The sequence below is a fragment of the Oratosquilla oratoria genome, chromosome 1, assembly GCF_046742065.1.
Source record: "Oratosquilla oratoria isolate Oo_2021 chromosome 1, ASM4674206v1, whole genome shotgun sequence".
Classification (NCBI taxonomy): domain Eukaryota; kingdom Metazoa; phylum Arthropoda; class Malacostraca; order Stomatopoda; family Squillidae; genus Oratosquilla; species Oratosquilla oratoria.
In genome coordinates, this window is record NC_134777.1 from 80,345,905 (window position 1) to 80,370,904 (window position 25,000).

At 39.5% G+C, this 25,000-nt stretch overlaps 1 protein-coding gene across 2 annotated transcripts in view; it reads right to left on the minus strand.

Annotated features, from left to right (window-relative positions):
- Nucleotides 1–25,000, minus strand: part of LOC143018029 (putative cytochrome P450 6a13) — a 130,995-nt gene that overhangs the window by 94,163 nt on the left and 11,832 nt on the right. Inside the window, exon 2 of one of the 2 annotated variants that reach the window (XM_076173104.1) lies at nucleotides 3,562–3,657. The exons of the other annotated variant lie outside the window; for it this stretch is intronic. The gene's annotated coding sequence lies outside the window, so the exon portion shown is untranslated. The remainder of the gene's footprint in view (nucleotides 1–3,561; nucleotides 3,658–25,000) is intronic. 2 annotated transcript variants of the gene reach the window in all.

The following is a 25,000-nucleotide window of genomic DNA, read 5'->3' on the forward strand; positions in this document are numbered from 1 at the left end:
GAGTGCCGGAGGACTGGAGGAGTGCCTGTATAGTTCCACTTTACAAGGGAAAAGGGGACAAGTGTGAATGTAGTAGTTTCAGAGGGATTAGCTTGTTAAGTGTAGTTGGGAAGGCTTATGGGAGGATCTTGATTGAGAGGATTAGAAGAGGAACAGAGGGAGTAATTGGTGAGGAACAGTGTGGATTTAGTACGGGTAGAGGTTGTGTAGATCAGATCTTTGTGGTAAGACAAAAATGTGAGAAAGCTATAGGAAAGGGGAAGGATGTTTTTTGGGCTTTTATGGATCTGGAAAAGGCTTATGACAGGGTAGACAGAAAGGCACTGTGGGAGGTTATGCAGATATATGGGATAGGAGGAAAACTTCTAGGAGCTGTCAAGAGTTTTTATGAGAGTAGTAGAGCTTGTGTCAGGATTAGAATTGGAGAGAGTGAATGGTTCGAGGTAAAGGTGGGACTTCATCAAGGATGCATTATGTCGCCCTGGCTGTTCAACTTATACATGGATGGGGTAGTGCGAGAGGTAAATGCAAGAGTAGTGGGTCAGGGATTAGAGATGGTTAAAGAAAATGGAGAAAAGTGGGAGGTGAGCCAGCTGTTGCTTGCGGACAACACTGAGCTTGTGGCAGGATCAGAGGAGGGACTGAGGAAGTTGGTGACAGAATTTGGGAGAGTATGTGATAGAAGAAAGCTGATGATAAATGTGGGTAAAAGTAAGGTGATGAGATGTGCAAGGGGTGAAAGTGGCAGTAGACTGGAAGTGAGCATTAAGGGAGAGCGACTGGAGGAAGTGGATAGTTTTAGATACTTGGGTGCAAATGTGGCAGGAAAAGGTGGAGTGAAGGTGTAGGTAGAATGTAGATTGAGAGAAGCGAGTAAATGCCTTGGTGGATTGAAGAGTGTAATGAGGAATAGACATTTGGGAATGGATGCTAGGAGGAGACTGTATGAAGGAGTGATTGTGCCAACAGCACTGTATGGGGCAGAAACATGGAACATAAGAGGAGAAGAGGGAAGGAGTTTGAATGTGTTTGAGATGAGGTGTCTGAGAAGTATGATGGGGTTACTAGGCTAGATAGAGTGAGAAATGAGGAGGTGAGGAGAAGAACAGGGGTGGAAAGGGAGTTGGGAGACAGGGTTGATGAAAGAGTATTAGGATGGTTTGGACACATGGAAAAAATGAGTGAAGAAAGACTAGTAAAAGAGGTATGGAAGGCAGACGTGGAGGGAGTTAACATGAGGGGACGTCCTAGGATGAGGTGGATGGATGGGGTGAAGGGGGCTTTGGGGAAGAGGGGAATGTCTGTTGAGGAAGGATGGGAGAGGACAGAAGACAGGGGTGAATGGAGAATGGTTGTATATGGATGATGTTGAGATGCATGAGGTGGAATGGGCGGTGAGGGAGTATGTGAGCAAAATTTTACGTAGCCCGAAGGGATTTCTCCCCATCTCCTTTTATGTATGGGGGGACGGAGAGGGGGGGTCACCGATTTAATAAAGCGGCCTTGCTGTGGATGTGCTGTATCTTGCAACACTGCTTCTGACCCAGGGCAGTGGACAAGGTGCAGGGATGACCCGTCATCCAGGAGGTGCTAAGATGAGAGGCTATCTCCCTTGTAAGGGGGAAAAAAGCCTTGGTATATGTATGTAAATCCATTATATCTTATTTGCTACATAGTCATATAATTCTAATTTTATTTATTCTATTTATTTTTTATTATACAGCACATAGTTATCATAAAATTTTCCCATTAGAGGGTAATACATGAACACTAGTGTTTTATTTATGAATTTTAAACAAATAAGCAGTTCAAATAACAACAGTTCTAATCCTCATTTTAAATTAAACAAAAGTTTTTCCTAAAAATCATCAGTAGTAATAATCTTGTTATCCATGAGAAGCCAAGATGAGAGGGAGGAAAGGATAGTGGATGGGAATGGAATGGGTAGGAGTAGGTATGTGCCTTTGGACTTGGCTACTTCCCTTATAAGAGGGAAAAAAACCCTTGGTATATATAGATAGTAATTTCCTGTTATGTACCAATAAGGTTACTTATAATCCAAAGCAATGATGACACTAGGGGGCCTAGGATTAGCTGCTTTTTTTTTCCTAGAAGAGGGCTGCTGAAATTGAAATGCTCATGTGTCTTGTATGCCTTAAAATACAGTCCATACATCTTGTACAAGTACATTAACCACATATATTAATCCTACCTCATATACTTGTATTACTTGACAGCAGGAGAACCAGCAACTGCATAACTATGATTTGCATAATAATAAACTCCTATTTCACCAACAAAATATTACTATTTATTTATATTCACTAATAGAACTAAATCAATCAATTCATTCCCCCAGGTCTCACTCGCAGGAAACCCATGTCTCTCAGGTAAATGACATCAGCCATGAGATTGGCCTAAAAATCATTGAAGGAAGAAATATTGTGTTGTTGTCTGGGCAGGGCTAGGGCAGGACTTGCTTTTTCTTACTTTTTCTTTTCATCCATACAAAAGTCACTGTAATATGTTAAATTCAAATGGTCCAAATCTGGAATTGTGCTTTTGAAACCTGATTTGGAGAAGTGTTTGGTTTAGGTGATCCTATTTTTTTCTTTGGTTTGCTCCAACTGAGGCAAGAGTTCAATTTTTAGGTTTTAATGGTTTCCATAGTCCACATTTGTTCCTTACTTGCTTTTCCATATATTGTATTTGTATGTTTTTTCCCAATTTTCTTTTTAAATCTTGTTTATTAGTTTTGTGGTGTCCTTATTCAATTGTTGTAGCATTTTTTTTCTTGTTCTGTTAAATTTAGTTTGCCTTTAAATTTGTCTGTTTTAAGGTGGCTCTCTACCACACACTGGTGGTGCAATAAGATATATGAAGGTCTTGCATCTCCCTAGTTGTGGGTCTGAGTCCCATACTTCTCTCCAATGCCCAGCAGTAACTGTTAGCTGCTGCAACAGTCCAAGTATATAGGAATAAGGTGAAAGATTCAGTCATGGTTTTGTGCCTCCTGGTGTAAGCTCCTCACCTCTTCTCTTCTTATCTCCTGTATATAGTTTGGGTTGTGTTTTTTCTGTGCTCTTTTGGAATGTATCTCTTTTTGGTTTTCTAAATGGTTATTACAATCCTATCCACTGCTCTCAATGGACTGAACCAGAAACTAGTCTATGTAGAAATGAACCCTCTCTAAATTGTTGAAGTTTATTTCTAAGGCCCTGCTCCACTAGTGTTATAGTATTCTGTATACCTCAAGATGTTGGACCAATCAGACTCTTTTAGGGCTATGGAGAATTGACAGGAGTCAGACAAGTGCAACTCATGATGCAAATAAGTTTCAAGAAATCTACCCTTCATGAAATTCTGAAATGAAAGGAGAAAGTAAGGGAAGTAATGACAAAGACTGAAGATGGAAAAAAGGAATGGGTGTGTACCGTGCAAGAAAAGTACATTACAAGAACTTGGACAATGTGGTATACAGGTGGTATGTGCAAGAGAGCTGAGGGTGTACCAACACAAGGTCTGGATATCCAGCACTTGGCACAATGGCTTACAACCCACCTTGGAATCCAGGATTTCAAGTGCAGTGATGGCTGGCTGTGGTGGTTCAGGAAGCACCATGGCATAGTGAACCGAGCCATCATGGGAGAGCTGCATCTGAGAGAGAGACAGAGAGAATGGGAGGCCCAAGTGGCCAGAGAAAACATGCTAATTTCAAGTGTAACTTTAGAGAGTTTGGGTATGTTATGGGGCCAAGCCATACACATTTTAATCACCCCCTAGTTAGTTTGGACTTGAATATTTTGGACTGAGGTTACCCTCAATTAGTCCAATCTAAAGAGGGTTTCCTGTATACTGGGGTACCAACATCATGCTAACATGCAGCCAATACTTTAGGAAATATTTTGGGCCATTCCATGGACTAGTCACACATCATTTGTCTATGTTTGAGTTTAAAATCTCTACTCACAAAGGTATAATGATATATTTTGTACTACTGTTGTCCCTCTTTTATGCTGTTCCCTTGAACATGTGCTCTACCACTTTTATGGCTTCCTCTTCCTGGTCCCCCTGTGGTGAGAGAAAAGGATTCTACCACCATGTTTCTCAGTGTTTTCCTCCTACAAAAAGTTAAGGTATAAGAGGATCTGAGAGAAATTCAACTAGAACACTAGTAATTGGGTCATTGTGTGTGATTGTGGTAATGATGAAAGTAAAATGAGAGATTGGTAGTATGCAAGAAGGAAGATGGATATGTTAACATCATGTGAAACTAAGTTGAAAGGGAGGGATTAGTTAGAATTTGGGAGGGTGTCAAAAGTGATTAGATGATGAGGGAGGGAAGGAGTGGTTCTACCAGTAAATGATGAAATAGGGAATGGCATGGTGGAGTAGAGGGAAGCATCTTCCAAGACTATTTGGGGCTAAGGTGAAATTAGGATGGGAGATATGGGTTTTTGTGAGTGCATATGTTACTGATAGTGAGAAACATGAAGAAGGGGGAGTTTTTTTAGGGTGAATGAAATGAATGTAAAGAGCTTCAGGAGGAATGTAAATATAGTGGTGTTGGGAGCTCACAACAAGTAGGAGATGAGCCAATAAATGGAGTAGTAGGGAGGTAAGAACTATAGAGATGTTAGATGTTTGGAATGGGAGTTGTTCAAGAGGAGACAATCATAAGTATATGTGGGAAACAGTGGTGGATCGGAGGTGGTTGACAGGGCATTAACGGACTTTGTAGTGATACCCAAAAGGAGGACAGGAAGAATTCTGGATATGATTTCAGGAAAGATACCATGGGGTTGACAGATTACTATCTGTTGGAAAGGAAACTGAGGGCAGAAGAAAAGTGGATGAGGAGGAAAAGGGAAGAAGTGTTGAAGGTAAACAAATTAAATGAAGAGGATAAAGATTACCAGAAGCTATGATAAGTGTGGGAGGTGATAATGGGGAAACAGATGAAAAATGGGTGTTTCATGGAGGAAGTAATAAAGTGCATGAAGATGGTATGTGGTGTGAGGAGGAAGGGAACAGAGGGAGAGGCAGCAGATGGTGAGATAAAGAGGTGAAGATGGTGGCAGAAGAGAAGAGAACTTGTGAGGATTGGTCGCAAAGTAAAACTAAGGGAATATACAAGAAGTACAGAAAAAAAGCAAAGCAAAAGGTAAGGAAGTCAAAGAGGAGAGCAGATTTAAACTGGGGTAAGAGAATTTTTTTAAATAATAAAAAGATGTTTTGGAAGTGTAGAGAGAGGAGTCAGGTAGAATGAAAAAGATAAAGAGTGCAGATGGACATGTTAATGGAAATAAAGACAGTAAAGGAAAGATGTGTCAAATATTTTATACTTAATATAGAGGATGATAAGGACTGAAAAATAAAACAAATAAAACAAATGGGCACCCCCTTTTAAGGGCCTTTTGGTGTGTGTGTGATATATATATATATATATGTATATATATATATATATATTTATATATATATATATATATATATATATATATATATATATATACAGTGATCCCTTGCTGCTTCGCTGTTCAACTATCAAGGATTCATGACTTTGCAGTTTTTTTGAATATATATATGGAAAATAAACTGCAGAGTTTCTGGAAAAAAATCGCGATATATGAACACCTATTTTTTCATTAAATCCATTAAAATATTAATAATAAATATTATTTCCTAGTCTAAGAATAAGAGAGCAAGCGTAAAATGAAATATATATATATATATACATATATATATATATATATATATATATATATATATATATATAATATACACTTGGGTATTTGAACTTGTAACTCACATGACAAGAAAAAAAATCTAGAATGTGATGTGCATACAGTACCTGCGTATCCTGTTGTTGAGAAAACGCAAAGCGTACCATCTCGGTGACGAAGTGCGTTGTAAGACGGGCTGTGATTGGTGCAATGGAGAGAGACGACGAATCACAGCTTTCTATTTTGTAATCTGGCCTGTGATTGGTGCTTTGACCGATGCTCAGATCCGCAGCATCTTCCCTTGTCTCTCTCTCGCGGCCATTTCGCTTCAAGCTTTCTCGCCGAGCGGTTTACTGTACTACTTTACGCTGTGCTGTGTGTGATTTTTTTTCTTTGCATTGAACTTTGCGTTTTCATCCCCTGCAATGGCTCCCAAGCGTGCTGCTTCTTCCAAGGCTGGTACTGAGCCTAAACGCAAACGAAGAATGATGACGATCGCTGAGAAGGTGAAACTTCTGGATATGTTGAAGGAAGGGAGAACTTTCGTTGCCGTAGCCCGTCATTGTAGCGTGAACGAATCCACCGTTCGCTACATCAAAAAGGACGAGGCTAACATTAGGAAGACGGCTGTCATCACCTTTAATAAGTCGGCGAAGAAAATAGTTACGGCTCGTAATACAACTACCATCCGTACGGAAGCTGCTTTGGTCGTATGGATAGCGGACTGCCGAAAGAAGAACAGCCTTGGATACGAACATCATCCAAACAAAGGCTAGGAGCCTGTACGAGACTTTCGCTGCTAAGGAACCTGAGGACGACAGTGGCGACCACGAAGAAGAGGAAGAAGACGAAGACGACGTAGAAGATCCGCAACTAGGGACGTCCAGAGTTTCACAACCTAAAAAAGTCCTTTTTCTGCTAGCAAAGGCTGGTTTGCCAAGTTTCAGAAACACTTTGGCCTAAAAAGCGTTTTCCTGTATGGCGAGGCTGCTTCTGAGGACATGAGCGCTGCTGAAACATGCGTGAATGAAAATTTCAAGAAGACTATCTCCGAAGGTGGAGATAAGCCTGAACAAGCTTTTAATATGGACGAGATGTTTTTTTTTTTTTTTATAAGAATGCCGTCGCGAACTTTCTTGTTCATAGAGGAAGCAAAAGCCTCTGGCTTAATTTAAAGCATACAAGGATCGTGTGACCCTTGTGATGTGTGGCAATACTGGGATTTTTGTTAAAGCCAGGACTTATTTACAAATTTAAAAACCCAAGGGCTTTAAAAAACAAAAATCTGCTACCCGTACATTGGATGCACAATCCAAAGACGTGGATAACGAAGATCCTGACCTTCGACTGGTTCCACCAGTGTTTTATCCCGCAAGTCAAGGTGTATCTATTGGGGAAGGGCTTGCCATTTGAAATCCCTCTCCTTATGGATAACGCTGGTGGCCACGCTACTGATCTGTCGCATGAGGGCATTCAGATTGAGTTTCTGCCGCCCAACACTACGTCACTTATTCAGCCAATGGACCAGGGGGTTATCAGAGCGTTCAAGGCCCTATACACGAGGAATATCCTGGCGAACTTGGTTGCTTCTGTGGAAGCCGCCCAAGAAGACGAAGACGAAAATTTTAACTTGAAGGTATACTGGCGGCAGTATATAATTGCTACGTGCCTCCTAAATATCCAGAAGGCATTGCAAGAAATGAAGCCTGCCACCATTAACGCGAGCTGGAAGAAGTTGTGACCCGAGGTTATTTACGATGACAAGGGATTTACACCGGCCGAAATCCAACACTCGGCAGTACAGAAAGCTTTGCATTTGGCTGCGATCATTGGAGGTGACGGCTTTGCAGACATGACCACGGGATACATCGACGAGTTATGACTGCCACTTCCAGCCGCTAACCGATGCAGACCTCGAAGACTTGACGAAGTCGGCCAGCGAAGAAGAAGAAACACAGCAAGAAACGGAGGAGGTTGTCGACCAAAAAAAGAGCCAGTTCCTGCTGCTACTACGATTGCACTTTCGGAAGAAGTGGAAGAGGTGTCCCTGGAAAGGGCACCGCCGTCTGAGGAGACGTAAAATACAATCATCGGCTGCACAGTAGTCATCATCAGCTTCATCATCCTCATTTCTACTGCGCAGCAAATTCATCATCATCATTCAAATTTTACTTCACCTTTTTCGAGTCGAGTACAGTAACAATCTTATTTTTTTAATTATAAGTGTTATTGCTTAACAGTTGTCCTTGTTATTAATAGAGAACTGTAATGGGTGGGTTATTAACAGTACAGGGAGGGTTTTAAAAGTCAAAATACACGTTAAATAGTTAAATACTGTAAATATGGTGTCCCTACTTCGCGGAAATTCAGTTATCGCGGCCGGTCTCGGAACCATCTACCGCGATAAACGAGAGATCACTGTGTATATATATATATATATATATGTGTGTGTGTTTACCTAGTTGTATTTCATGGGAAGGGGAGCTATGCTCGTGTGTCCCGTCTTCATATCTCGTTTTATCTAGACTGCTTTTAAATTCGTGTATCGTTTTTGGACACACCACATTTTCGTCTAACTTGTTCCAAATGTCTATTACCCTGTGGGGAAAGCTGTTCTTTTTCAGGTCTCTTATATAACTGTCTTTCTTGATTTTCTTTCTGTGTCCTCTTGTATCTCTACTGTCCCATTTTATTAGATCCTTTCTGTCAATAGTTTCTATGCCTTTCATGATTCTATAAATAGTTATCAAGTCTTCTCTCTCTCTTCTTTGCTCTAATGTCTACCTCAAGTTTTGCTAGTCTCTCCTCATATGATAGTTCTGAGAGTGTTGGTGCCAATTTCGTAATTGCTCTTTGTATTCTTTCAAGTTATATTATATATTTTTTGTACTTGGTGACCACGTCGTCGCTGCATACTCCAATCTTGGTCTTATCAAATTTACTAGTATTTTCTTCACTATTTCGTCCAGGTATGTAAATGCCACTTTGATTGTTCTTATTAAATTATAAATTTATCCAAAATTTTTGTTTATATGTTTCTCAGTGGACATATTATTCATAATAATGACTCCCAGGTCCTTCTCACTTTCTACTTTTTTTAATTTCTTCCTCTCCTAATTTATATGATCCCACTATTCTTTTTTTTTTTTTTTTTTGCTTCTTCCAAATTCCATGATACTACACTTCTTAATATTGTATTCCATCTCCCACTTCCTACTCCATTCCCACACTTTATTGAGATCACTCTGCAGCGACTCACAGTCTTCTAATGTTCACTTTTTTCAACAATTTTGCATCGTCTGCAAAGCTCATATAACTTTCAATTCCTTTATCCATATAATATATATATATATATATATATATATATATATATATATATATATATATATATATCAAACATTATTGGGACTAGAACTGTTCCTTGTGGAACTCCACTAATCACTTCATTCCAATTAGAGTGTTTGTCTTTTATCACCACTCTCATTTTTCTTTCATGCAAGAAGTCTTCCATCCACTTCAGTTTGCCCTGTATTCCTCCTCCAGTTTCTAATTTCTTTAGCAATTTCTCATGTGGCATCTTATCAAAAGTTTTTTTCAGGTCTAGAAATGCACAATCAGCCCATTCATCTCTTTCTTGCATTATATCCATTAGTCTTGAATAGAAACATATTAAGTTCGTGACGCATGATTGTCCTTGTTTTAATCCAAATTAACATATTTATTACGTTTTTTTTCCAAATGCCTTACCCATCTAATTTTGATAAATCTGGCACAAATTTTTGCTATCGTACTTGTAAGAGAGACCGGTCTATAGTTAGTAGGGTCTTCCTTGTTTCCCCCTTTATATATTGATACTATATTTGCTCTTCTTCAATCTTCTGGAACTTTTCTTTCAATGAACTGCTTATTAGACTAGGTATTTTGTCTATTAGTTCGTTCCTGCATTCTCTCAAAATCCAATTTGCCACTTAATCTGGTCCATACGATTTTCTGGCATCGAGATTACTCAAGTGATTCATTATTTCATTCCTTGTTACTTCTATCTCTTTCCCACTCGATATTTCTAAGTTGTATGTTTTCCCTCGTAAATATCATAATTTCTGCCATTTCTATTTCCTCTGTGTATTCAAATCCTCCTTGTCGTAGTTTCTCTAATTCTTGTTTGTTTTTCAGCTTGGTGTTTACAAATCTGTAAAATAGTTTTGGTTGATCTTTACATTTTTCTATGACATCTTTTTCGTATTTTCTCCTTTCTTCTTTGCACACTTCTACATATTCATTTCTATAACTAGTATATATTTTCCATTTTTCATTTTTTTTAATCCAAGCTTTAACCCTTTTGTCTTTTAACTCCCTACATCTTTTGTTGTACCAACACTTTACATATCATTTTTCTTGCTTTTCTCTTGGAGCACATTTTCCACTCCTTTATAAGTTTTTGTCAAAACATTCCATTTCTCTTCTACTGTTGTTTCCTCCTTGTATATCCTTTCCCAGTCTGCTTTTTGAAAGAATTATCTTATTTGATCAAAATTTGTCTTTCCTTTCTATATTGTTCGTTTTTTCATGTATTTTTCCTCATTTAGTTCCAGTTCAACCAATATGTGGTCACTTTTACTTATTGGTGTCTTATATTCAATCTTGTCCACTATTTCGGATTCTGTGATTATTAGGTCCAGTCTCGATGGTTCTTCCTCATTTCTATACCTAGTATTTTCTTGTATCCATTGTATGTTCTATAATCATATCAAGTAGTACATTTCCCCATATTTCGTCTCCACCCTTCACTGTCATCTCATCCCAGCAGATTTCTTTACAATTAAAGTCACCCATTATAAATATTCTTCCTCCATCTTCCATTATCTTATTTAGTATTATCCTTGTGCCTTCTAACATATTTTTGTGTTCTCTCTTCCCATGAAGCTGTTTTAGGAGGCACATAATTTACTACAAACATCCTGCTTTTCCCATCCCTGTCCTCTACTTCCATCATAATCATCTCTACTCTATTCTTTCCATATGTGACATTCCTCAGGAACATAACTCCACCCCCTTGTCTGTTTCTAATCCAATAATTATATGCACCATGTCCTATACTGTTGGGTGGTAGTGGACCTTTCAATTTTGTCTCTACAATTCCCATTATGTCCGGTTCTTTTTTCTTCAGGTAATCATTCAATTCGTTCAAGCCTGTTATTAATCCATCTATAATTGTGTAAGACACTTTTAATTTTCTGCTACTTCCATCGTGTTTTCGATTTCCCTTCCGTTTTTCTCTGCTATGAACCATTTCATCACTTTCATATCCACTACTCTCCAATAGAATTTCTATTTGTCTGTTTTTTTTTTCTTAGCTTCTAGTTTTTTTTTTTCTCATCCTCTCTTTTCTCTTTTTATCCATACCTGTTTATAATGATCACTTTTTGCTAGTTTCCCTGTTTTTGCTAGGATATTCTCTGCTGTATTTTTGTGACCTGAATTTAACCTTAATTGGTCTGGTCTTATCTGTATTGTATTTCCCTATTCTATATACTTCTTCAATTTCTTTCCCTGTTTCTTGTTCCTCTTGAACTACTTTTAATACCTTGTTTACCTTTTCCTTCTCCTCTTTTACTCTTGTAATCCTATTTGGATTATGTTTCTCTTCCATCCCTAATATAATTATACATTTCTTTTTTATCTGCTAAGTCTCTTACTATATTCTCCTTCTCTCCCATCACTTTAATAACTGTGGCCTTAGTGTGTTTCATCTGTTGTGTCACTAAATCTCTAAATACAATTTTGTTGTTCTCTTGGACTTTTAACCAACCCTGTACTTCTTTTGGTATGGACTCTTTATTCTCTTTAATATTATTCTTTAATTCTTCATTCCCATCTTTTACTTCTTTTAACTGTCTTTTTAATTCGTCTATTTCTTTAGTTCTTCCAAATGATCAACTCTTTGTGTAATGTGTGTAAGTTGGCTAAACCTAACCTCTCAGTGTTCGATCATTTTCTCTAGTTTTTCCTCTAGAGTTGATAATTGAGAGAGGTTGGCATCCCCTCATTAAATCCATGGAAATTATTATCTCCACTTCCTATTGTATTGTTCTTATCTATATTTCTAATTTTAGTGCCTTTACTGATATTTTCGACTTCACCTGTGTCGTCTGCAGCCCTCTTCTTGACATTTCTTCTGACGTCCGGGGGAGCCTGTTCGTCTTCCTCATTTCCTTCCATTTCCCTCAGTGATACCTCCCTTTCTCCTTTTCTTCACATTCCCACTTCCCTACTAATACGACAAAGGTACTCTCTCATTGTTGAGATCGACGAAACTTGAAGTTTTCCTGGAGTTCCAAACTTTGCTGTCACTTTGACCAGTGTGTGTGTGTATTTATGAATTTGTTGATGTGTAGTGGGTACAGCTCCAAGTTTTTATGTATGTACTAGTTTGTGTTGGTAAGTGTGGTGCATGTGAAATGAACCTGTGAGTAACATGTTGCATTTAAAATATGTGTGATAAATTGATAGGTTTTGTGCATGTAGGATATGTGTATGGGTTTAAGTTGGTTTCTATGTCTTCATCTGGAAGCAGAAGTAAGAGGGCAGATGCTGGTGTACTGACCTCCTGTGAAAAAAATAGATATAAAAGAAGGAGAGATAGGTTGTTGGTGTGATAGAGAACAGCGAGTTTCTGGGCCTAATCTAGAGACCATGCATCAAACCCTCAGGACAACAGCTCCTTGTAAAGGTGGGGTCAGACTGTTGCCTTGTACCTGGGTGGTATCCATGATTACAGTGGGGGGCAGGGTATTGCAAAGTTCTCTACCATTTGCCTAGATGGTGGAGCATCCTCTTTCAGACACAACATGTTAGCTCATATGTACATATAAACATGCATAATTATGGCCAAAAAGGTCTCCTGTCAGCATGCTCTGCCTCCAAATAGAAGGGGTCCTTGGTTTACAACAGTCTCGACTTCCACTAATTCATGGTAATGACACTGCCAGTGTTTGTCCCTATACATTTCTTTTTGCTGGTTTCTTACCTTTTTCTTTTTAATACAAAGAATTACTTACCACAGCAGAGGAATATGTTTTGTGATGACAGACCAAGGATTGTGTGGCATTTTGGATTACCACTTATCATTTGTTCTTTCATTTATGTTATTCTTATTTGATCTATTTATTCACTTATTTCATTTCATATTTTCTTTTATCTTTTTGTCCTTTGCTATGGCTTTCAAGCATAAGGGAGGCTCTTCTGATGGCAGAACATTGAAGAAAAGGAAAAAAATCACCATGGAAAGTGGTGTTTACTTAGGCTGGTTCTGACCTATGCCAAAAATCAGTTTCCAAAGTGGTGTAGGAATGGAACTCCATCATACCTCATGGAACCCCTGTATATGCATCAATGATCTTCTTATGGAGATTTTCAGTATGTCTGACTACAGATTTAGCTTCTGTATTTAACATCACTACTGCTCATCTGAAGGACATTGGTCAAACTCAGGAGAAGAGAATGAATTTCAGTGCTTAACATTTCGTACACTACATACATTTTCAAAAGCTATGACAAAAGATTGGATTATAAGGTCTTACATCCAAAAAAGGGGGATCAAGTATCAGATGCATCAATGATGTGAACGCTTGGACCAATCAGGTACATTGGTTTCAGGAGTCTGGGGCAGTGACATCATCGGTCAAGCTAGATTAATTGTTGATGTTATACCTCTCCATTGAGATAGGATGACCATGAATTCTTGCATTTGTAGATTCATTGAAGGTACTCTCTCTCAGATTTTGGGAGAGTGCCTTCAATGAAGTGTTTATGAAATATGGTTGGGGTTATGTGAATGGATAAAGAAAGAAGGTAAGGTAGAGAGAGGGGATGAAAAGAGAGCTAGCATACATACATACATATACCAAGGCTTTTTCCCCCTTACAAGGGAGGTAGCCAAAAAGGAAAGGTATAAAATCATTTCCACCCATTCCATCCCTGAATACACTCCACACCCCTTCACCACCCCTCTTATCTGAGCACCTCCTGGATGATGGGTCATCCCTGAACCTTGTCCACTGCCCTGGGTCAGAAGCAGTGTCGCAAGACACAGCACATCCACAGCAAGGCCGCTTCATTAAATCGGTGACCCCCCCATTGCATAAAAGGAGAAGATGGGGAGAAATCCCTTCGGGCTGCGATAAATTTTGCTCACACATACTACCTCACCCTCCATCCCCCCACCCATTCCACCTCATGCAATCACATCATCATCCATTAACAACCATTCTCTATTTACCCATCTTCTGTCATCTCCTGTCCTTCCTCAACAGACATTCCCCTCTTCCCCAAAGCTCCCTTCACCCCATCCATCCACCTCATCATAGGACGTCCCCTCATGTTCACTCCCTCCACATCTGCCTTCCATACCTCTTTTACTAGTCTTTCTTCACTCATTCTTTCCATGTGTCCAAACCATCCTAATATTCTTTCATCAACCCTATCTCCCAAATCCTTTTCCACCCCTGTTCTCCTCCTCACCTCCTCATTTCTCACTCTATCTAGCCTAGTAACCCCCATCATACTTCTCAGACACCTCATCTCAAACACATTCAAACTCCTTCTCTCTTCTCCTCTTATGTTCCATGTTTCTGCCCCATACAGTGCTGTTGGCACAATCACTCCTTCATACAGTCTCCTCTTAGCATCCATTCCCAAATGAGCTAGCAGACATGGAAAATCATGTTCAGCTAAATTGTACTTAAATTTTTCACTGAAACTTTCTATGGCTTCCTCATCAACACTAGTTTTCACTCAAATAAAGTTTGCATACCCCATGCCAAGCCACAAATAATTAAGCCATCATGTGAAAAGTCACATGTATCAGCAATCTTAAGCTTTTCACAAAACTCAAATTTTTTGTATCATAAGAGGACCAGTTATAAAGCAGCCCTCTGACTTTTATCTAAATCAAGGGTTCTCAACCTTTCTCCTGTTATAAACCCTGAGTCATCCGACCACTGACCTGCACCCCCATTAACTTGACACATAATACAGAATGGTAATATATTAATACTAATCAAATATATAGTGGTACCACAATGAATCATTTCTCATGTGATGACAGAAAAAAAAAAAAAGGAGAAGGAGTACAAGAAGCTGAGAATGGAGTGGGAGGGAGTAAAGGATAGAGTAGAGGTAGGAGTGGAGGAGGAATGGGGATGGTTCAAGTAGGGAGTCACAATGTGTGCAAAGATGGTGTGTGGAACAAGGAGGAATGGAGGAAATAGAAGGAAGGGTAGTGAGCGGTGGGATGAGGAAGCAAAGAAGGTTGTAGAAGAGAAGCGAACTTTCACAGATTTGTTACAAAACAGGATGAGGGAATCGTATGAGAGGTACAAAGAAAAGAGAAGAGAAGTAAAGCCTAAAATAAAGGAGGCAAAGAGGAGAGCAGAAGTGAAATGGGGTAAGAGTATGACAAAATTTTGTAAGTAATAAAAAGATGTTTTGGAAAGAAATTAAGAGAGGAGGAAGAGGGGAATCAAGTAGACAAGAAAAGGTGAAAGGTGCAGATGAAGAGATGATAATGGAAGAGAAGGCAGAAAGAGGAGGATGGGCAAAGTATTTTAGGGAGTTGCTAAATGTGAAGGAGGATAGGGAGGGAAAGGCAGTTGCAGTGGGAAGTGCTAAGAAAATGACCTTGATGAGTGAGGAAAATGGATGAGAAATAAGGAAGGATAAAGTGAAGGCAGTTGTTAAGATAACGAGAGCAGGTAAGGCACCTGGTCTGGATGGATGTCATGCAGAATGTCTGAAAAAAGGAGGTACTGTACAGTGATGGTGGACTGGATGGTGAGGTTATTGAATGTTCATTTCAGAGAGGGTAGAGTGCTGAAGGACTAGAGGAGTGCCTGTATAGTTCCACTTTACAAGGGAAAAGGGGACAAGTGTGAGTGTAGTAGTTTCAGAGGGATTAGCTTGTTAAGTGTAGTTGGGAGGGCTTATGGGAGGGTCTTGATTGAGAGGATTAGGAGAGGAATAGAGGGAATAATTGGTGAGGAACAGTGTGGGTTTAGGACAGATAGAGGTTGTGTAGGTCAGATTTTTGTGGAAGACAGATATGTGAGAAAGCTATAGGAAAAGGTAAAGATGTTTTTTGGGCTTTTATGGATTTGGAAAAAGCTTATGACAGGGTAGACAGGAAGGCACTGTGAGAGGTATTGCAGATATATGGGATAGGAAGAAAGCTTTTAGGAGCTACCAAGAGTTTTTATGAGAGTACCGGTAGTAGAGTGTCAGGATTAGAAATGGAGTGAGTGAGTGGTTTGAGGTAAAGGTGGGACTTTGTCAGGGATGTGTTATGTCACCCTGGCTGTTCAATTTATACATGGATGGGGTGGTGCAAGAGGTGCAAGGGTGGTGGGTCAGGGATTGGAGATGGTTAAAGAAAATGGAGAAAAGTGGGAGATAAGCCAGTTGTTGTTTGCAGACGACACTGCGCTTGTAGCAGGATCAGAGGAAGGATTGAGGAAGTTAGTGACAGAGTTTGGGAAAGTGTGTGAAAGAAGGAATTAGAAGATAAATGTGGGTAAAAGTAAGGTCTGGGGTATTGGCTGCATGTTATTGTGGCAAAGTAGCATGCAGTTGATACTTTATGGTCTATATGGGCGCCCCTATGGACCAGACCCACACATCATTTTGTCTGTGATAGAGGAAAACTCTGTTCATAGAGAAATTATGCTTTTATACTACAACTGTCCCTCCATTATGCTGTCCCCCAACCCCTTGTTACTGTCCTGTACAATTTCTCTGAATATTCATTTCCTTTTTCGCCTACCTACCCTGTGGTGGGGGCAAAAGAATACTGCCACCAAGTATTTCCACTTGGATCATAAGAGGCAAGAAAAAGGGACGGGGATTGGGACCAGGCATCCTTCTCCCTGTAGCCCCACAGGGGACATTCTTAAAAAAAGTAAAGCCATAAGAGGGTCTAGGAGTTTTCCAACAAGCACCCTAAGGTTTGGGTCTTTTAATGTGCGTGGATGTGGTACAGATTAGAGTAAAAGGGAAGAGATAGGTAGTATGTTTGTGAGAAGGAAGATGGATGTGTTAACTTTGAATGTAACTAAGTTGAGAGGGAAGGACGAGTGTAAGTTTGGGAGGTTATCAGGAGTGAAGAGAGGGCGAGAGAGGGAAGGGGTGGTTATACTAGTAAGTGAAGAGATGGGTAAACGTGTAGTGGAGTGGAAGGAGGTTTCCTCAAGGATAGTGTGGACGAGGGTGAAACTGGGAAAGGAGATGTGGGTTTTTGTAAGTACAATGGGCCTGGTAGTGAGAGGAGTGTAGAAGAAAGGTAGGCTTTTCGGGTAGATCTAAATGAGTGTATAGAGGGATTAGGGAGAAACATCCATGTAGTAGTACTGGGAGACCTTAATGCTAGGGTAGGAAATGAACCAATTGATGGAGTGGTTGGGAAATGTGGAGTTCCAGGAAAGAATCTTAGTGGAGAGTTGATAGTGGAGATGTGTCGAGAGAGCTAATGATAGCAAATACAGTGTTTCGGAAGAAAGTCAAACGTAAGTACACATGGGAGAGGGTGGTGGATGGACGGTTGGTAGACAGTGTGTTAATGGACTATGTAGTGGTAGGTAGGAGTATAATAAGAAGAGTTAAGGATGTACATGTGCTAAGGGGAGAGAGTGGGGGAATATCAGATAATTTTTTGGTGGAGGTAAGTTGAGAGTGGAGGATAGATGGAGAAAGAGGAAAAGGACAAAAGGTAGGGAGGTGCTTAGATGAAAAGGAAAAGGAGTACAAGAAGCTGAGAGAGGAGTGGGAGGGAGTAAAGGATAGAGTAGAACTAGGAGTGGAGGAGGAATGGAGATGGTTCAAGGAGGGAGTCACAAAGTGCGCAAAGATGGTGTGTGGAACAAGAAGGACAGGAGGAAATAGAAGGAAGGGTAGTGAATGGTGGGATGAGGAAACAAGGAAGGTTGTAGAAGAGAAGAAACAAGCTTTCACAGATTGGTTACAAAATAGGACGGAGTCATATGAGATACAAAGAAAAGTAAAGCACAAGGTAAAGGAAGCAAAGAGGAGAGCAGATGTGAAATGGGGTAAGGGTACGACAGAAAATTTTGAAAGTAATAAAAAGATGTTTTGGAAAGAAATCAAGACAGGAAGAAGAGGCGAATCAAGTAGAGAAGAAAAGGTAAAAGGTGCAGATGGAGAGATGGTAATGGAAGAGAAGGCAGTAAGGGGAAGATGGGCAGAATGTTTTGGGGAGTTGCTAAATGTGATGGAGGATAGGGAGGGAAAGACAGTTGCAGTGTGAAGTGCTAAGAAAATGACTGCGATGAGTGAGGATAATGGAGGAGAAATAAGGAAGGATAAAGTGAAGGCAGTTGTTAAGATGATGAAAGCAGGTAAGGCACCTAGTCTGGATGGATGCCATACAGAATGTCTAAAAAAAAAAGGAGGTATAGTGATGGTGGACTGGCTGGTGAGGTTATTTAATGTTTGCTGGAAAGAGGGTAGAGTGCAGGAGGACTGGTAGGAGTGCCTGTATAGTTCCACTTTACAAGGGAAAAGGGGACAAATGTGAGTGTAGTAGTTTCAGAGGGATTAGCTTGTTAAGTGTAGTTGGGAAGGCTTATGGGAGGATCTTGATTGAGAGGATTAGGAGAGGAACAGAGGGAGTAATTGGTGAGGAACAGTGTGGATTTAGGACGGGTAGAGGTTGTGTAGATCACATTTTTGTGGTAAGACAGATATGTGAGAAAGCTATAGGAAAGGGGAAGGATGTTTTTTGGGCTTTTATGGATCTGGAAAAAGGCCTATGACAGAGTAGACAGGAAGGCACTCTGGGATGTTATGTGGATATACGGGATAGGAGGAAAACTTCTAGGAGCTGTCAAGAGTTTTTATGAGAGTAGTAGAGCATGTGTCAGGATTAGAAATAGAGTGAGTGGTTTGAGGTAAAGGGGGGACTTTGTTAAGGATGCGTTGTCTCCCTGGCTGTTCAACTTATACATGGATGGGGTGGTGCGAGAAGGAAATGTAAGGGTAGTGGGTCAAGGATTGGAGATGATTAAAGAAAATGGAGAAAAGTGGGAGGTGAGCCAGCTGTTGTTTGCGGACAACTCTGCACTTGTGGCAGGATCGGAGGAGGGATTGAGGAAGTTGGTGACAGATTTCGGGAGAGTGTGTGAAAGAAGAAAGCTGAAGATAAATGTGGGTAAAAGTAAGGTGATGCGATGTACAAGGGGTGAAAATGGCAGCAGACTGAAAGTGAGCATTAAGGGAGAGCGACTGGAGGAAGTGGATAGTTTTAGATACTTGGGTGCAAATGTGGCAGGAAAAGGTGGAGTGGAGGTAGAATGTAGATTGAGAGAAGTGACCAAATGCCTTGCTGGATTAAAAAGTGTAATGAGGAATAGACATGGGTCAACTTATGGTGGTGCAAGAGGAAATTCAAGGGTGGTGGGTCAGGGATTGGAGATGGTTAAAGAAAATGGAGAAAAGTGAGAGATGAGCCAGCTGTTGTTTGCGGACGACACTGCGCTTGTGGCAGGATCGGAGGAGGGATTGAGGAAGTTGGTGACAGATTTCGGGAGAGTGTGTGAAAGAAGAAAGCTGAAGATAAATGTGGGTAAAAGTAAGGTGATGCGATGTACAAGGGGTGAAAATGGCAGCAGACTGAAAGTGAGCATTAAGGGAGAGCGACTGGAGGAAGTGGATAGTTTTAGATACTTGGGTGCAAATGTGGCAGGAAAAGGTGGAGTGGAGGTAGAATGTAGATTGAGAGAAGTGACCAAATGCCTTGCTGGATTAAAAAGTGTAATGAGGAATAGACATGGGAATGGATGCTAAGAGGAGACTGTATGAAGGAGTGATTGTACCAAGAGCACTATATGGGGCAGAAACATGGATTAGAAATGGAATGAGTGAGTGGTTCGAGGTAAAGGTGGGACTTCGTCAAGGATGCGTTATGTCTCCTTGGCTGTTCAACTTATACATGGATGGGGTGGTGCAAGAGGAAATTCAAGGGTGGTGGGTCAGGGATTGGAGATGGTTAAAGAAAATGGAGAAAAGTGAGAGATGAGCCAGCTGTTGTTTGCGGACGACACTGCGCTTGTGGCAGGATCGGAGGAGGGATTGAGGAAGTTGGTGACAGAGTTCGGGAAAGTGTGTGAAAGAAGAAAGCTGAAGATAGTGTGGGTAAAAGTAAGGTGATGAGATGCACAAGGGGTGAAAGTGGCAGCAGACTGGAAGTGAGCATTAAGAGAGAGTGACTGGAGAAAGTGGATAGTTTTAGATAATTGGGTGCAAATGTGGCAGGAAAACCTGGAGTGGAGGTGTAGGTAGAATGTAGATTGAGAGATGCAAGTAAATGCCTTGGTGGAATAAAAAGTGTAATGAGGAATAGACATTTGGGAATGGATGCTAAGAGGAGATTGTATGAAGGAGTGATTGTGCCAACTGCACTGTATGGGGCAGAAACATGGAACATAAGAGAGGAATAGAAAAGGAGTTTGAATGTGTTTGAGATGAGGTGTCTGAGAAGTATGATAGGGGTTACTAGGTTGGATTGAGTGAGAAATGAGGAGGTGAGGAGGAGAATAGGGGTGGGAAGGGAGTTGGGAGATAGGGTTGATGAAAGAGTATTAGGATGGTTTGGACACATGGAAAGAATGAATGAAGAAAGACTAGTAAAAGAGGTATGAAAGGCAGATGTTGAGGGAGTGAACATGAGGGGACGTCCTTGGATGAAATGGATGGATGGGGTGAAGGGGGCTTTGGGAAAGAGGGAAATGTCTGTTGAGGAAGGATGGGAGAGGACAGAAGATACGGGTGAATGAAGAATGGTTGTATATGGATGATGTTGTGATGCATGAGGTGGAATGGGCAGGGGGATGGGGGGTGAGGTAGTATGTGTGAGCAAAATTTGACGCAGCCCAAAGGGATTTCTCCCCGTCTTCTCCTTTATTTGGGGGGACGATTTAATGAAGCGGCCTTGCTGTGGATGTGCTGTCTCTTGCGACACTGCTTCTGACCCAGGGCAGTGGACAAGGTGCAGGGATGACCCATTATACAGGAGGTGCTAAGATAAGAGGGAGGGTGGAGGGGTGTGGAGTGTATTCAGGGATGGAATGGGTGGGAATGATTTTATGCCTTTTCCTTTTTGGCTACCTCCCTTGTAAGGGGGAAAAAGCCTTGGTATATGTATGTATGTAATTGTATAGTCCATGTCCAACATTGATGGATAGCATTTCACCCCTTCGTTTAGTCTCCACAATTCCCATTATTTCTGGTTTTTCTTCTAGCAGGTAATCATTAAGTTCATTCAGCCCTGAAATTAATCCGTCGATGTTGGTATAGGCCACTTTCAACTCTTTTCTTTCTCTATTTTTTTTTTTTTTGAGAAAGAAAAATATTGAAAGTGGCCTATATGTATGTACCACAATGAATCAAATGGTTCAATTTGTAATGAATTGATCAGTTAAATGTATCACAAACAATATACAGTGATACTACACATGCAGGGTTAAGCTGTCGTTAACTTTATTACCAACCTCTCTCTGTAGATTTACAGGTTTAAGTAATCTTTCACTAGTCATCTAAGTACCCCTGTAAACCATCACACAAACCCCAGGGGGTTCATGAACATAAAGCTGAGAACCCTTAATCTAAATCCTTGAACTTTCCTTACTTCATGCTGTGCCTACTTTCCACTGACTTTGGTATATTTGAATTCATCACATAAAAGTTTATTTTTCTTTATAATGTTCAGGGTGGTGGAACCAACATTATACTTACAAATTAGTATGTTCCTATTCACACCTTTCTCCATGTTCTTACACAGTTCAATCTTCTGTCTTAGTGTAAAAGCTATATGCTTCCATTTGTTGGAAGCTTCCTTAGCAGGGATAACTAGCATCAAAATAATAAATCACATCTGATCATGTGCCCAGCAGCCAAAGACAGCAACAAACAGTAATCACATTCACATAGACTGCAGCTTAAGTGGGAAGAAAAACACTCTGCATGTGTTACTTAGCAGTTGATATAACAACCAACATCACTGGTGTACTTAAACAGGCTGCCCACATAAAAAAAAAATATATATTTTAAACTATTTTAATTTTTTCTTTTAGATGTTCACATTTTGAATCAAAATGTTGATCCTACAGATAAAAACACATTACATATATTCAAATTTTGGAAAGTTGGGGTTCCATGTATATTTACTTAATTGTATCTTATGGGAAGGGGAGCTACGCTCATGGTGTCCCACCTTTGTATCTTTCGGTGTCTAGTTTGCTCTTAAGTTGTATTTACCTAATTGTATATTACAGGAAGGGGAGCTATGCTATGCTATGTATATAGTTGTGTGTGTGTGTGTGTGTGTATTTACCTAGTTTTACCTAGTTGTATTTTATGGGAAGACAGCTATGCTCGTAGTGACCCACTTTTGTATCTTTCAGCATCCAGTTTGATCTTGAATTCTTGTATAGTTTTTGCACTCACTGTTTCTTCATTCAGTTTGTTCCAGATATCTATCACTCTGTGTGGGACGCTATTATTTTTCAGGTATCTTCAGTAACAATCCTTTTTAAGTCTCTTCTCGTGTCCTCTTGTTTTTCTCCTATCCCACTTTAGTAAGTCATCTCTATCAAGGACTTCCATCCCTTTCATAATTCTGTAGATGGTTAGTAGGTCTCCTCTTTCTCTTCTTTGTTCCAGGGTTGGTAGTTCTTGTTTGTCTAATCTTTGTTCGTATGTCAATTTGGAGTGTTGGTACCATCTTTGTCTTTGCTCTTTGAATTCTTTCTAATTTATGTTCTTTTTAGTACTAGGTGTCCATAGTGTCGCAGCATACTCCAATTTTGGTCTTATCAATGTAACTAATATTTTCTTTACCATTTTTTCATCAATGTAGTCAAAGGCCACTTTCATTGATCTTAATAAATGTAAAATTTCCCTGACAAATTTGTCTGGCGCCATGTCATTGGTGATTGTTACTCCTAGGTCCCTTTCAGAGTTGTGTGTATACCTAGTTGTATTTTACAGGAAGGGCTATGCTCGTGGTGTCCCATCTCCATATCTCATTTTATCTAGCCTGTTTTTAAATTCATGTATTGTTTTTGCACACACCACATTTTCATCTAACTTGTTCCCAACTTCTATTATCCTGTGAGGAAAGCTGTTCTTTTTCGGGTCTCTTCTATAACTGTCTTTCTTGATTTTCTTTCCATGTCCTCTTGTATCTCTACCATCCCATTTCATTAGATCCTCTCTATATGGCTGGGCAGATTGTGCCTTCCTGGATCTACAAAAGGCTTTTGACAAAGTACAACACAAAAAACTAAGAAAAATTGAAATAATAGGTAGAATACAAGGAAAATCATTAGAATGGACGAAAAACTTCTTGGAAGAAAAATGAGTGATACTTAGAGAAAAGAAATCAAAATGGGTAAACATGATAAGTGGAGTACCCCAAGGCTCTGTGTTGGCTCCGATAATGTTTGCTATTTATATAAATGACATGGATGAAGGAGATGAATGCTATATAAACTTCTTTGCAAACAATGCAAAACTATTGAAGAGAGTGAGTATCGAAGAAGATTGCAAACCTTTTCAGGGAGATCTGGACAAAGTCTGGAATTGGAATTAAAAGAACGAAGTGAAAAAATATAGTATAATGGAATTTGGAAAAAGCAAAAATAGAATATCCAGTCGATACAAAATTGGAACAAAGGAAATTACAAAAGTAAACTCAGAAAGAGACCTAGGAGTAATCATTTCAAATGACATGACACTAGACAAACATATAAACAAAATAGTTGGAGAAACCTACAACTTAATAAGATCAATGAAAGTGGCCTTTGACTTCATGGATAAGGAAATGGTAAAGAAAATATTAGTTACACTGATAAGACTAAAATTAGAGTATGCAGCATTGCTATGGACACCCAGCACAAAAAAAAAAAAAAAAAAATAGAAAGAATTCAAAGAGCACTAACAAAGATGGCAACAACACTTGGCATGTTAACATACAAAGATTGGACAAACTAAACTTATTAACTCTGGAACAAAGAAGAGAAAGAGGCAACTTGATAACCATCTATAGAATTATGAAAGGGATGGAAATCCTTGACAGGGATGATCTACTTAATGGGACAGAAGAAATACAAGGGGATAAAAGAAAAAAACTTAAGAAGGACTGTTACAGAAGAGATCTGGAAAAGAATAGCTTTCCACACACAGTGATAGATACATGGAATAAATTGAAAGAGAAAACAGTGAATGCTGAAACTATACACGACAAAGAAAAAACTGGATACGGAAAGATACAACTGGGGTCTCTACAAGCATAGCTCTTCTCCCTCAAAATACAACTAGGTAAATACATACACACATACATACATACATATATATACATACATATATATATATATATATATATACATATATATACATATATATGTATATATATACATATTTCTGGACCTACAAAAGGCATTTGATAAGGTACCACAAAAAACTAATAAAGAAGATTGAGTCAATAAGTGGCATCAGAGGAAAATCATTGGAATGGATGAAAGACTTCCTGATTGGGAGGAAAATGAGAGTAGTAATTAGAGATAAATTCTCAAACTGGGAAGAAGTGAAAAGTGGTGTCCCGCAGGGATTAATACTGGCCCTGATCATGTTTGTCCTATACATTAATGACATGGATGAAGGTGTTGAGTGTTATATGAATTCCTTTACAGATGATGCAAAGATATTAAAGAAGGTAAAAACGGAGGAAGACTGCAACTCATTGCAACAAGATTTGGACAAGATCTGGAATTGGACTCAAAAGTGGGAAGTAAAAATCAATAGAAAGAAATGTAGTATAATGGAATTTGGAAAGAGTAAAACAGAATATCAAAAGATTACAAAATTGGTGAAGAAGAGGTGAAAAAAGTAAACTTGGAGAAAGATCTTGGAGTGAATTGGACTCAAAAGTGGGAAGTAAAAATCAATAGAAAGAAATGAAGTATAATGGAATTTGGAAAGAGTAAAACAGAATATCAAAAGATTACAAAATTGGTGAAGAAGAGGTGAAAAAAGTAAACTTGGAGAAAGATCTTGGAGTGAATTGGACTCAAAAGTGGGAAGTAAAAATCAATAGAAAGAAATGTAGTATAATGAAATTTGGAAAGAGTAAAACAGAATATCAAAAGATTACAAAATTGGTGAAGAAGAGGTGAAAAAAGTAAACTTGGAGAAAGATCTTGGAGTGTTGATCA